Raw genomic sequence first — 13,374 nt, forward strand, 5'->3', positions numbered from 1 at the left:
TTCATCCTTGAAGACCCTGCTCAAATAACCCTTCCTCTCTGAAGCCTTGCCTGCCCCTGTGTCTCACCTTTGCCCATACTCTGTAGGTCGTCCTATTCATTTGACCTCACCTTCACCACTGCTGAAATCCTATGGACAGAGGAGCCTGATGGGCTACGGTCCACGGGGTCAGAAAAGAGTCGGACAGAACTTAGCAACTCAACAGCAGCACCACTGCCACAGCAGTTTGCCCCAACTTCTGTTCTCATTCCCACTAGATCCTGAGTGCTCCCTGGAGCAGGACTGTGACTTATTCATCATAAATCTCTATGGTCTAAAACAGTACCTTATGCACAGTGCTTATTCAATGATTGTGGATGAATGAATAAATAAATAAAAACAAGAATATAGGCACTAGGGAAAAGAGACAGAGGAAAGCACACAAAACTCCCACATGCAACCTGCATACCCAGAAAGGAAATCTTAAACAAAACACCCAGAATAGAACTAACAGGGAAATATAATGTGAGGAGTGGTGTGTTGATAAACCAGCTCTTAAAAAATCCTAATTTCTAGCACTCTGCCAATTTTAGTGTTAAAAATCCCACCCATACTAATTTCAAGACGCTAACCTGACCTCACTAAGCACAGAGTTGGGAGGAAAGGCTCACAGTTGATTCTCCCGAGCTGGCATAAGCCAGTTCCGGGGACGGCTGAATGAATGCAAGCCACGTATGTCATTTTAAAATGTCCTAGTAGTCCCTTTAAAATTGTTAAAAAGAAACAGCCAAAATTAACCTTAATATTTTTAACTCAATATATCCAAAATATTACTTCAACGTCCAATCCTTATAAAAGATCATTACTAAGATATTTTACCTTCTGGGTTTCACACAGAGTCTGCAGAATGCCAGCGTTATTTTATACTGCAGGACACCTCCCCTCGGACCTTGCACGTGACCGGCCACCACCGGCGCTGACAGCGCCCGTCTCAAATCGAAGTCAAAGCGACACAGAGACAGGGTGACGGGGACATCCTGCCATTTTAGGATTTTTCGATGGGGATGATTTTTAAAATGGCGTTGTCCTTTTACAACTCGGGCAGAAACGGTGCTTGTCCCGCGGGCTGGATTAATTTCAGAGGGAGCCAGATCTGCTGCACCTTAACAGGACCTCACTGCCTCCTCTCACCCACAGGACTGCTCCCTTGGGAGCCCGAGTGCTTATTAATTACCACACATTGCTTCCAGCTTTCAATGCGCGAGACTGAAGGCAGCTAATGAACCCAGCTGCACCCTCCTCCGCTCCGCGGGCCAATTTAGCATCAGAAATGGCCCTCCCCCTCCCCAGCCCTCCACCTCCCCTCCCCGCAACCCCTCTGCCCTCTTCTCCCCCCACCCCCCGGCCCGGGCTGCTTCTACTGGAGAGTGCGGATCCTGGAGGAGGGGGCTGGATTTCTCAGAAGCCAGATGTGAATGGAAGTGCTCAGAAACGCACCTGTCGATTAGCAAGGGGGCGGCGGGTTACCGCGGTGCGGGGTGGGGGGACGCGGGGACAATGACAATGCCAGGCCTCCTTCTTTGAAAGGCGAGTTCTGCAGCTCTGAAGCCCTGGCCGGCGGACGCTGTGGGCCCTGGGTTCCAGCCCTAGCTCCCTGTGACTTTCAGAAAATCCCTTCATCTCTGAAGTTCGCTTTATGCTTCTGTAAGCTGACACTGAGAATCTGGCAGCAGGTTTCTGCATATAGGACAAAATGATGTTTGTGGGAAATGCTCTGGAAAATGGTAAATGCTGAAATATTCAGATCAAAATCAGCAGGCCTTAATAAGAGATGCACAGGTTGGAGACTGGATGGCTTGAGCTCTTCTCTTGGGTCCCTCAGAAACACGCTGTGGACTAGTCCTTTTACCTCTCTAGACATTTCCCTTAGCACTAGAATGAAAGGGCCCATCTAGTGACACAAACAAGACAAAGTTCCCTTCCCTCTTGTGACAGAGAGAGACAATAGACAAATATGATGATAGTACACTATTAGGTGGAGAAGGCAATGGCACCCCACTCCAGTACTCTTGCCTGGAAAATCCCATGGACGGAGGAGCCTGGAAGGCTGTTAGGTAGTAATAATACTATGGAAAAAGGTGATGTGAGTTAGGGAGAGAATGGCAGGGAATGCTGCCCTAGATGCAGTGATCAGGGAAGGCTACCTTGTAAAGACCTTGAGAAAACAAGGAGTGAGTCACGCACGTATCTGGGAACGGCCTATGCAAAGGCCCTGAAGCAGGAGTGTGCCTGGCTGGCGTAGGCAGGATGGAGAATGCTGTGTGGTTAAGGAGCGGAGCACAAAAGGAGAGGAGGCGGGAAGTTAGGTAGGAAAGATAGTGGGAAGCTGGTTCTCATAAACCTGAGAGGCATAAACGTGGGTTAGGATATCGTTCCCAGTACTTTGGAAAGTGATTGAAAGATCCAGAGCAGAGAAGCAGCATGATCTAATTTGTTTTCAAATGTTTCTTCTGGCTGCCGCGTGGAGCATATTCTGTAAGGGAACAAGAGGAAGCAAAATGGCAGTATCCAAAGGCACGATGGGGGCTTGGACCAGGCCCTGGCTGGCTGCACTCCCCACCCCTACCCCAGCCTGGCGCAAGCTTTGAGTCCATCCTTTGAGGATTTGCTTTGTCTTCAGACCCACAGGTCTCTTCCCTCTGTCCTTCAATCATGTGTCAGTGGTTAGCAAGTGTTGGCTACCATCCTCTGTGAAATAAACAGGGCTCCCACAGACCACAGATTCCCAGGTAAGGGGTGGGGCCCCCAGGTAGGGATTGGTGGGGCACGGTTCAGATTATGGAAAGCAGTAGAGATTAAATGCCAGCTATAATTGTGCCCCTTTATCTACTGCTTTAAGAGCCTGTCATAGATTGTGCATGACTGAGAGTAATGGTATAGAAAAATATTCTTATTCTGCTTTATTTTTAATTATACACTCACAAACACAGGCCCTTAACTGCTACTGAGAACACTGGGCCTGTAGCATACCACCACACAACCAGCTGCTTTTACCAGTGTGTCAGCCCTGGGAATGGGAACCCCCTTCCAGGATACTCTTTCTGGCACCCACCTGGTTATAAGATGTCTTGCCCTGTCCTCTGGTTCTGTCCTCTGTGTATCTCTTGTCTCATGAACCAGAAGGTAGGTTCCCAGCAGACAAGAGCCATATCTTCTTTAACTTGGTTTAGTACTCCTCATTAATTCACCAGTTGATAGATGAGCAGAAGGCAGTAGGATCAAAGATGTAAAAGCTTCTAGGGCGTTGGCTTCAGTTGGTGTCAACACCTGCCCTTGTGAGCCTGTTGAACCAAAAGGAATCTTGGAGGTCATTTAATCCAGCTCTTTGATTTTCCAGAGGAAGAAACTAACCCCCAGAGAGGTAGAGCGGCTGGCCCAGAGCCACACAGCTAGGAAAGACAACTGAAAATGGTGAGGAGAAAACGGCTCACTCTCACCAGCCAACTGTGTTAGCGCTGAAGAAAAGTGCAACAGAAACAGTATTCCATCTCAAGGCAATCCTCACAGCCATTCTAGGCAGTAGGAACAAATGACAGAATTACCCCGATTTTGTAGGTAGAATAAACGAAGACCGAGATTCTGCTGAGTGGTATAGACTATATATTAAATTGGGGAGGTGGGAGAGGGGCAGAGTAACTGAAAAAGCTGAGTTGGTCCTTTCTTAGTTCTTGGAAAGGGAAAAGTTGGGATGAATATGTTATGATGTAAATATGATAATAATATAATATGAATATGGTAATGATATGATATGAATATGATAATGATATGATAGGAATATGACTGTCATTCAGAGGAATTTGAATTCTTCCATGTAGCTTCAGAGAACAGAATGAAGCCCAGCAAAGGCAAAGAAAGAAAATATGAATCTGGGCTCAATAGGAGAGACAGCTATCTGATCATGAGAACTGTCACAAAGGAGAGGAAACTGGCTGAGGGGACAGTGGGCTTCCAGTTGCTAGAAGGGCCTGGGCACCACCAAGAAGACCCCAGATCTTCAGGCACAGTTGGACTGGATGGCCCCTGAATTTCCTTTGAAGCCTGATATTCAGCAGTTCTGTGCAAAGGGAACTTGGCATTGGGTTTCCTCTCTTTGAAACCCCTAGGACTTGCTCCTACCCTCTTGGCTGGAGGCATTCTCCCAAATGAAGTCTTCCCAAAAATGACATGGAAAAGTCTTCCACTTCCTAAGGATGTGATGAAGAGAAATGGCCTTAGGTCATGTGACTTTCATAGGACCTGTGAAACACTTCCTATACTGTAAGCTTAGGGATGTGGCTCAGTTTCCAGAGAGTGTTACACAAACTCCTCTCTGGGTGATCCCTGAGGAGAGGCGGCTACCCACGGACCTCAATGCTGGAGATAAAGCAGTGTGGAGCCCGGGGGATGGACTGCACGACCTCTCAAAGTTCCTGCCAGCTCATTCCAGCTATAATTCTATGATAAAACCATTAGAGGGTCCAGAGGTGGTTTAGCCTCATTTCTCCCATCCTGGTGATTGAACACATTTTTTTTTAAATCCCATAAACCCTAAGCCATAATTCTTTTACAGCAGAGGGAAAGACAGAACAGTCATGCACAGTTTGAAGCAAGGGAGTTGCGGGGAGAGGTTAAAGGGAGAGGAAGGCTTGTTTAGATTGCGGTTGTCTTTTTTCGTTTGGGGTTGATGGGGGGATGTTAAATGTGAAGTTTGATGACTGAACAAAAGCAGAGCAAATGAGAAAAAAAGAACGTGAAAAAACTCAAACCTGCAGTTTTCTGATACACAGAAAGGAAACCCAAACTCTGCTCATTATGGCGCATATTTCTGGCAGATCATAACATTAAATTACAGCCCTGCAGCCTTGGCCGGGACTGGGGAGTTCTTCCCATGTGCTTCCAATTAAGCGCGTTTGAAGTTGCCCTGGATATTTATTTGTAGGGGATTTACTGCACAGAACGATTAAAGTTTGTTCTTGTTAGGAGTTTGGGGCTAGTCTGGGGGCAGGGGAGATGGAAAAGAAGAGAGTTAGCTAGGGAGAACGGGGGACGGCCAGGGTACCCCGTGAATACGTGTGTATGTTAGAAAGTGCACACAAACACACACACAAGAGCCCTTTGTTTTAAACATGGGGAGGGTTCAACATCTCTGACCGTGATTTTGTTTATAGGAAATCCTTTATAATGCACGTTTAGTGTTTCCATATGGAATTCTCTTAGGATATTTCTCAGCACCACCCTCCCCCTCCCCCTTTTTATTTGGATAAGGCAAGAGAAAAGGGACTGTACATTCCAAAGATTCATAGTCATTCCGGATCAAATTCAATGGATTTTGGCAAGAGTTGAAAAACCCAGATGCAGGGCTTCAGCCTCCCGCTGAGCCGCCTCCAGCTGCGAGTGTCTGGTGGAGGCACTTTGTAAAATCATGAAAACCCTATTAAATTCATGAAATATGATATACTGTCGTTTCAGACTAACTTTCCATTGAACTGTCCATGAAGAGAGAATTTGGTTAACTTGCTGAAGAAGGGGGAAGTGGCCAGGCTGGGGCAGGGTGGGGGCCCAGAGGCTCTGTTGAGGAAAGCGTAGCGGTGCTGGGAATCCTAAAGAGGCTGCACACTTGGCGGGTGTGGAGGTCGTGGGAGCTCCTCCAGACCCCAGCAGCACCCAACTTTGGAAAGGTTTGACTCCTCTCAGAGAGGGGTGTCACCCTGACTCCCCTACCTGTCAAGTTGCTGACCACCCCACTGTCACCAGTGAGCTGTCAAGATGACTTTTTAGAGCACAGGAAACTTCAGCTAAACCAGGGGATACTGTTAGGTTCCATTCCCTTGTTTTACAGCTGAAGGGCCCAGGATAGAGGGAGAGAGAAGGATTTGCCTGAGGTTTGGCAAATTAAAACCCCAGGGCTCCTGAGTTCTCTCCACCTCCCAGCACAGACCAGGCAGAGAAGTTTGCCTTGAGCCCCAGCTCTCTCTGCCTCCGATCAGAGCTGCTGACATGGTTTTTTGCAAGAACTCACAGGCCCAGACTCCCCTCAGCTACGAAATGACCCATCCTAAAGGAATTGGACACTCTTAGTTCATTTCCTATTGAACTATAATTCACATCATAAACTATTACATGTTTATTTTCAAACAAAACAGGGTGAGGACTCCCTGGAGGTGACTTGGTTTTGTTTCCTGGAAACTGCCCCAGGACATGGCAATGGCAGTTCACGTGTGTGTGTGTGTGTGTGTGTGTGTGTGTGTGAGTTTGCCTTGCAGAAAGCCAAGTGGGGCCCTTCTTCCTCAGGCCTTGGCACCCCAGGGACCGAAGTCCAGACCTGTAGAATGGAAGGGTACAGAACATCATGATCACTTGTCATCCAAGCAGTTGTCCCTAAAATAGGAATGTCATACTCTGTGGGCAGAACATCTCTGACCCAGCTGTCAGGATTGACTTCAGGCGTGGAAATGATCAGAATAAAAATTGACTTTAATTAAGCACGTATGGTGGCTTCCTAGGTGGCTCACTGGTAAGAATCCTCCTGCCAATGCAGGAGACACGGGTTCGATCCCTGGGTTGGGAAGATCCCCTGGAGTAGGAGGTGGCAACCCACTCCAGTATTCCTGCCTGGAAAATTCCATGGACAAAGGAGCCTGGTGGGCTGTAGTCCATGGAGTTGCAGAGTCGGATACAACTGAAGCGACTGAGCACGGCACAGCAAGCATGTACAGTGTGCTGAAGTACTGCTCTAAGGGCTTGCAAGAGTTAAATCATTTCCTCCTAATGAATAGATGATATAGTAATACTATCATCCCCATTTTGCAGATGAGAAAACTGGGGCAAATTGCCCAAGGTCTCATTAGGGACTAAGATCACTTAGCTGACATAGTCACTGAGTCAGTATTTGAACCTCAGCAATCAGGCTCCAGAGCCTAAGCTCTCAAATGACCCACTACCCTCCCCACCCCACCCCACCCCACCTTCCCCATACAAAAGCGCAGACCTAATTACCAATGACACTAAGGTCTTTACTTCCCCTCTTCTCACCTACAGATGGAGGTATACTTTTTGAAACAAACAGTTCACTCTCGCCTTACCCTTTTGTTATGTAAGTACCCTCTGAGTGCGGCAATGAATTAAGTCACTAAGATTCTAAACCTGGGCTTCACAAACTGTACTGAGCACACAAATTCCCTAGCAGTCTTGCTGAAATGCTGGTTCTTCAGCATGTTTGTGGAGGAGCTGGGGGTCCACAGTTCTAACAGGCTCACAGGTGCTGCTGCTGGGCCATGGAGGCACTTGAGCAGTAAGGCTGCAGGCTATTCACCTGACTGCTTCCCTCCACCAACGGAGACATCCCCCAAAAGGCACGCGCACGGGAGGCAGCTGGAAGGGCCAAAGCCATTTCACTGACTTCACAGCTGTGACCCAGACTAGTCCTCCTGCCGCCTGTGCCTGTCGGGAGAGCCAACAGATTCCCAAGCTTCCAGTCTCAGGCCCTGGGACACCTGGGGAAGGTGCAGAGTCTTTGGGGCCATGAGAAGCCTCTGACTGAAATCTTTGCAGTAGCTGGCAACAGCCAGGGACCTGCAGGAACAGATTCCGGAGTCTCTACATCCCCGGCAGGGGCGGTGATTGAGTATGTGGAATCACTGGGGTCAGGAACGGTCAGCACCAATGCCTCTCCCATGTCTTGAAAGGAAGCTGCTGGCCAAGGGACACTGGCCCAGTGTGGCAGTTTCCACCTTCTTGCTGGCGAGGTTGGACAGACCTTTAGCATTTCTGCTTCCATTTATTTGACATGTAAAATGAGAGGATCACACCAGATACTCTTTCAATCTTTCCTCTCCTTCTCATCTCAATCTGAGTCTCTAAATGCCTGTACAGTAAACAAAAACTCAGCCAGTTGTCTGCATGTCTAAATATTCTGATGTCCTGTCGCCTACGCCACACATCAGGATATCAAATGGAACCAGTTTCCTTTCCATCTGGAGGCAGAACGCCATAAACACAGCTCCCCGTGAACCTGGGCACCCCACCCCACGCCACATTTTGAGAAGCAGATGCAGGAGGTTGATTCCCGCAGCCATCAAGCCTGGGCCAGAGACTGGAAGGTGGAACCTAGTCCCCAGGGCTCTGCTTTACAGCCCAAACGCGCAGTATTGTGCCTGAGAGCTCTGAAGGCCTCCCTCAGCCAAGAGAAACAGGCATTTTAGAGCAGAAAGGGGGCAGCACTTGACCCCTGGCCTCCTCCATCCAGCTTTCTCTGACAAAGGGAGACAGAGCATCGTGGCCTGGTAAGGCGCAGGGGGCCCAGTGGATGGCTGGTCCAGCAGAGCTGGGCTTGGATCCTCGCGCCCCCAGATCTCAACCTGTGTGGTCATCAGCGTCCCTGTGAGTGTCATTCCTGGGGCAACACACAGGCACAGAGTAGGGAGGCAATAAGGTGAAGCTATTCCTTCCTTCAAGCGACTGTTGGTAATAAATCAGATACTTCCCAGATCTGTTCTTCAAACTGATAGAGTCCAAGGGTACCTCTGGAACCAGCATCAACAAACGATAAAAGATCCAGGGTTCTAAATCAGCACTGTTCCATAAAACAAATCATGAGCCATTGATGTGTGTCACATTCAGTCAGTTCAGTCTCTCAGTCGTGTCTGACTCTTTGCAACCCCATGGACTGCAGCACAACCCCAAGGCTTCCCCGTCCATCACCAACTCCCAGAGCTTGCTCAAACTCATGTCCCTCGAGTCAGTGATGCCATCCAACCATCTCATCCTCTGTTGTCTGCTTCCCCTCCTGCCTTCAGTCTTTCCCAGCATCAGGGTCTTTTCCAATGTCAGTTCTTTGCATCAGGGGGCCAAACTGTTGGAGCTTCAGCTTCAGCATCAGTCTTTCCAATGAGTGTGTCACATACAACATTTAAAATTTTTTACTAAAAAAATGTTTTAAAAATTTTAGTGTATTACATCTTTTAAAGTAATAGTTCTAACTAATTTTAATAACATATTTTTAATTTAGCCTAATATATCTAAAGTAGTATCATTTCAACATGTAATCAACATTAAAAATTATTAATGAAAAATATCACATTCTTATGTACAAAGTCTTTGAGACTCAGTATACATTTTACATTTACAACATACCTCAATTTGGACTAGCCGTATTTCAAGTGCTCAATAAGCATGTGTGGGCAGTGATGACTTACCAAACAGGGTGGATACGGAAGAACTGCTTGGCACCCTGCCAGTGTGGTGGCGCTGCGTAGCATTTAGCTTCTCCATCATCTCCTACACCACCCCCTCAGCCAGTCCAAATAATAATCCTATTACTAACAATAAAGCCCTAAGAATAACGTTCTTAAATACAGTGACTAGGCATTTCCTCAGGGCTTCCCAGGTGGCCCTGGTGGTAAAGAATCTGCCTGGCAATGCAGGAGACATAAAGGGTGTGGGTTCAATCCCTGGATCAGGAAGATCCCCACTCCAGTATTGTTGCCTGGAGAATCCTACGGACAGAGGATCCTGGTAGGGTAGCAAAGAGTCGGACACGACTGAAGCAACTTAGCACACGGGCGTTTCTTCAATCTTAGGCAAAAGGAGTTTTAGAAAAGTTTTAGAAAAGTTTGCTATTTTTATTGTTCTCTAGTATTCGACCTAAAGAAGAATGCTGGACTTGTTCTGCACATGCTACTTGAGGATTTTAACACCGCCCCTTCCCAGCCAGACTGTCACCCCTAAGCTCCTTCAATAAAAAATCTCCGGAACTATGACTGACCAATGGAGAAGACAAAAAAAAGCACCTGCAGGAGCTCCTCAACTGATGAATGCTCAGTGTTGTTTACTTTTTTAAAATGTGATTTAAAGAAGGACCTTGAATACCAGAGCAGAGGAAGCTGGTAGGATAGACTGCAGGGCTACAGGATTTAGAACAGTCAGGGCAGTGGGGCCAGAAGGATGGCATAGATTATTTGCTACCATGGTACAGACTCCAGCGCAGGGTACTGGGCTAGAGGACTCAATGATGCAGAGCTTTAGGGGTGTGCTATAGCAATGAGGGATTGAAATATAAGGTATATCATAGAATGTTGGGCATTAGCTATGAGACTCAAGGGATCCTGGGGTGAAGGGAAAGCAGCGTTTAAACAGCCCATGTCCTCCTCCAATCGGACAGCAGTACTTCGGGTCTCCCGCACCAGCCTCATGGCGGGCCCACCTAGCTTTCTTCGGTCCTCATTTTATCATGAGGATTGCAAGGGCCCACTTGCCATACCATTCCTCCCCTCCTTCTCTCTTCTCTCTCCTGGATGGGTTATTACTTCTGCCAAGAGAAGAAGTCAGGACAGATGGGTGAACCGGGGAGAGTGGGGTCTGTGATACCAGGCCCCTCATAACTCTTGGCACCTTATGAGTCTCTTCCTTGTAAAAATGTGAGTTAATATTTACTAGCCTGATAGGCTGGAGGCTGAACCAGATGTCTTCTAGTTCTAAATTCTGGAACTCCAGGAAACAAGCCAAGAATTCTATAGCCCAAGTCTTGCTACCAAAGTGAGACTCCTGCACATGGATTTCATGGCTCACCACCACCCTGACTCCACTGCCCTTGGCAGCGGTCACACCTGTCAGAACAGGCTCCTTCCAGGCGTCCACCTGCCATCCTTCCCCAGGCCACACACACACACACACACACACACACCTACACAGAGATCCACACATACACACACACACTCTATACAGAGATGCACACATATACACACACACCTACACAGAGATCCACACATACACACACACACTCTCTATGCAAAGATGCACACACATACATACACACCTACACAGAGATGCACACACACACACTCAGTGTCCTCCCATCTCTGTCAGCCTTTAACCCTCCAGAAACAAATGCTCCTTTCTTCCAGACATGACCCTTTCCTCTTTCCAGAATTTGCCCAGACATTTATTCTTCCATGAAACTTTTCTGCATTAATCACTCCAAAATCTGATCACCTCGTGTATTCAACCATCCCTTCCATAATTTTACCTACTTCCTCAACCACCTTTTTCAGCTATTTCCTTGCATTATAAAAATAATAGTATTCTTTACACCCTTTCAGTGTGTTTGCATATCTGTGGAAGTACCAAACATATGTTATACAAAAAGCAGGAGCTAATTTAAAATGAGCTAAAAACTGATCTCCACAATGTACGCATGAAAAATTAGTGATACTTCACTTATTTAGCATTTAACAATGTGGCTGACCCTGCACTAAGTACTTTATATGCAATATGTCAGTTAATCAGGAACCCTATAAGGTAGGTTATTTATATTCCCATTTTATAGAGTTTTAAAAAGCTATGGCATGGAAGGTCCTAGAATGTAAAGTAGGCTGACTTCACACCCCACAGTTTTTCTTCCATTCTACGCTATCTTTCCATTAACCAGTAACTAAACTGAGGGACACAGGCATTGAGTGATTACCTGAAGTCATATGTTGATGCCAGAAACCAGGTACTTTCCACCAAGTTCACAGGCTCTTTGAAGCTTTGCAATTGGATTCGCCCCTCCATGTGAGAGACATCTAGAAAACAGCTAAGGCTTTAACAACAAAGCCTCAGTTTCCCCTTCTTCAAGAAGAAAATAGTAGTAAGTACCCAGCAGTGTTGCTATGAGGATGAGAACTAAGAAGATTCTCAGGCGTTTCCTGGATGGACCTAAGTGCTCAATGGCAGCCTCCAGCGTCTTCTCTCCCTCCCAGCCCTTCCCTCTCCCTCCCACACACTCAGGTGGCATTGCAGGCATCATCATTTTTCAAGTTGCCTGACTCAGTCCTTGGGAGCCAGCATCATACTGAGCCCGCTGCCCCTAGCAGATGCATTAAGAAGATCTTTGCCACCCTGACAACCCTTAAGACAGTGCAGAAATGGGATCATGGGGCCCACGTTGCTCGTGCTTCATGGAAGCCCTCCTGCTGAGCCATGTAGATTACATCCAAGAAAAAGAAAGCCACACATCATCATGGGTGGAGGTGCGGGGTTGGGTAGAAGGGAAGGGGCGTTGGGGGGAGGAGGCCTCCTCAGCTCACAAGGACCCTCCCCCATCAGCCCTCCCTTAAACTCCACCTGTGCACCCAGTTTCCCTCTCCTATCCCTCCATGGCAGCATGAGGCTAAATTAATTAATGTGGGTAAACCATGTGGAAATGTTTGGCTTGCCAAGCGCTCTCGGTGAGTTTGAAATACTACTGGAAGCAGTCGAAATTGGCACAGCTATCTGGAACAAAATTGATCTCACCCCCAGGATTCCTGAGATTGAGTTTGGTTAATTGATACATATGCAGATAGAGCAGGATCTTCATTAGAAACTTGGTGGATATATTTCAAGCCCTTATAGGGGAACAGAGAGTTGTGAGAATTAAAAGCGATGGGAAAGATAGCAAGGATGGGGATTCTCCCATGATGTGATAAACCCACAGAGAATTGCCCAAGAGTTAACGAGACAGCTGGGGCTGCTGCTAAGTTGCTTCAGTCATGTCAGATTCTGTGAGACCCCATAGACGGCAGCTCATAAGACTCCCCCGTCCCTGGGATTCTCCAGGCAAGAATACTGGAATGGGTTGCCATTTTCTTCTCCATAACTAGAGAGAGGGAGTACTTATAAAGTGAGATGCACTGGGCTAGGTTGATTTGGGTCTCTGAGAGGCAAGAATCAGTCCTCGCATTGTAGGGACATGTACTTTGGCACACACATTGGTGGATAGAGATGTGCTCCCCTTCCCCGGACAGACTCATCTTTGCTACTGGCTTCTCCATGGGGCTCCTGATGAAGGAGGAAGAGGCACCTTCCCTAGGGAGTGACAAGACTGCAGGGGAACAAGAGGTCTTCTCCAGGCAAGATGCTGGGTTTGGTTCCCTCATAGCTGTTATCAGTTGGATCGGCCAGAAAAATAGAACCCAGGGGAGCTTAGATAGATAGATAGGGACAGACTTATTGCAAAGAACTGGCTTATTGCTATGGGATTGTGAGGGCTACTTGGCAAGTCCAAAATCTGCACAGGACTCTCAAGCCTGCAGTGAAGCTGCTATCCACAGGTAACAGTTCTTTTTCCCCAGAAAAACTTCAGCTTGTAAGGCTTTTTGAATCAGGCCCACCCGGATCATACTTAAAGTCAGTTGATTATGACTTATATTATGTCATTATTAGATTATGACAGCAACATAATCAGCTGATTATGGACCTTAAATGCACCTACAAAGCACCTTCACACCAACACCCGATAAGTGTTTGATTGAGTAACTGGGGACTGGAGCCCAGACAAGCCGATGCACCAAACTAACCATCACAGCCACCTGCCCTCCTCGCCAGGCAGCCCAGCTC

General features: G+C 47.3%; 1 long non-coding RNA gene across 1 annotated transcript in view; it reads right to left on the bottom strand.

Annotated features, from left to right (window-relative positions):
• Nucleotides 1-13,374, bottom strand: part of LOC138985412 (uncharacterized) — a 49,713-nt gene that overhangs the window by 15,891 nt on the left and 20,448 nt on the right. Inside the window, exon 2 of the long non-coding RNA XR_011462464.1 lies at nt 3,092-3,320. This is a non-coding gene — a long non-coding RNA (uncharacterized lncRNA). The remainder of the gene's footprint in view (nt 1-3,091; nt 3,321-13,374) is intronic.

Source organism: Bos mutus, chromosome 24, assembly GCF_027580195.1.
Source record: "Bos mutus isolate GX-2022 chromosome 24, NWIPB_WYAK_1.1, whole genome shotgun sequence".
Classification (NCBI taxonomy): Eukaryota; Metazoa; Chordata; class Mammalia; order Artiodactyla; family Bovidae; genus Bos; species Bos mutus.